This window comes from Galeopterus variegatus, unplaced genomic scaffold, assembly GCF_000696425.1.
Source record: "Galeopterus variegatus unplaced genomic scaffold, G_variegatus-3.0.2 Scaffold10213, whole genome shotgun sequence".
In the NCBI taxonomy this organism is placed as follows: Eukaryota; Metazoa; Chordata; class Mammalia; order Dermoptera; family Cynocephalidae; genus Galeopterus; species Galeopterus variegatus.
In genome coordinates this window covers 93,664-95,440 of record NW_007736324.1, presented here as the reverse complement: position 1 = coordinate 95,440, position 1,777 = coordinate 93,664, and positions in this window count along the sequence as shown.

The window sequence follows — 1,777 nt, the reverse complement described above, 5'->3', positions numbered from 1 at the left end:
AAGAAATTAAGTTATTTTGGATTTACAATACTCATTCAGCATATCATCAGAAAAGGAGAAAATAGAGAAAGATTCTATTTCCATATGAGCAGGAAACAACAATTTATATTTGACCTATTATTCTGACACTGAGAATATATTGAATGACTGTTAATTATATAAAGTATAATATATTACATAATGTAATATAATATAATATAATACATGAGCAATGGTTTGGGTTTAAAATTTCCAGAGTGTAATATTAGCAATATATATTAACAAAAAAAAAATACTACAATTAAATTTGAGATTCAACATTTTAATGTTTTTTAATTTTAAATTAATATTTAATTTCACATTTAACACATATGCATATACTCATATGTAATTAAATATTTTTCACCTCTTCTTTTTTTTACCAATATCCATTTCTTAAATAATGTCACAGTCATTCTATTCTACAACATCACTATTCTCATAAACTAGATGTAAATGGTGTCTCTTCAGTCACATAAAAGAAATAAGCTTCAGTTTCCAATGGAAGAATTTACTTGCCCCTAAAGTGTTACTTTCCCTTCTTAAATTTCACTTCTATAGCTTTAGCAGAATCCAAGTGAACTAAAAGAACAATATTTCAGATCATTACAGCTTCCTTTCAAATTGAAATGTCGCCCTGCTTTCCTTCTGATCGGGTCACTACTAGTTTATGTATCCAGTTAAAAGCTGAACACAAAGTACAGGAAATATACTGCGTACTCCTTCTGTCTTCGCCCTTACAAGAAAGCTATAATTTGCACAATAAGCAATACTATAAATCCTAACATCTAATCTCATTGAGTAGCTGACTGTATCAAATGAAAATTGATTGCAGCTATTTTCCAAGGGAATTCAATTTCAATATTGAGGAGTATTTCTGGTAAGCCAGACAATTGCAATATATTTAGTCTCTCAAGTTCGTGGAACATAAAAAAAGTTTTTGATGTATTACTTTTATTTATTTTATTTATTTTTTATTTTTTTTTTCCTTTTTGTACTCAAGTTCGTGGAACATAAAAAAAGTTTTTGATGTATTACTTTTATTTATTTTATTTATTTATTTATTTTTTTTCCTTTTTGTATTTTTTCGTGTCTGGCAACGGATCGCAACCCTCAGTGTCGCGCCCGTACCGGACTGGGACCGGCAACGGGATCGCAACCCTCGGTGCTGCGCCCGCACCTCGCTCAGCCAGTGAGCGGGAACCGGTCTGTATGTGGGATCCGAACCCTCGGCGGGAACGCCGCTGCGCTCCCAAGTGGCGCACTGTAGCAGTGCACCACCGGGCCGGCCCTGATGTATTACTTTTATCCTGTGGATTTTTTTCCCACTAAAGTATCATGCATTAGCTTATAAAACATATACTAATTATTAAAAGTGCAACATATTGGATCTAAAGTATAAGCATTAATTAATATTCACTAAGATATTTGATATTTAATGTTGGTATATTTTTCTCTCAATGCCCTTAAGAAATCAAGTGATTCCTTTGAAACCTAATATCAGGATTTCCCGCCTCTTAAATGAAGACATTTAAGTATGTCTTAACTATGACATTTAAGACATGTCTTCATTTAAGAGGTGGGAAATTTAATGGGTTACTTTTAGCTTTTTAATGTTAGAGATATGTCATTTTAAGAAGTAAATATGCACTTACAAAATAAACACGGAATGAAGAATATCATCGTATTAAATAATATATAATAAATGCAAAACTTTAAAAAATATTTTTAATTTATCTGAAATGGACATTAAAAAACA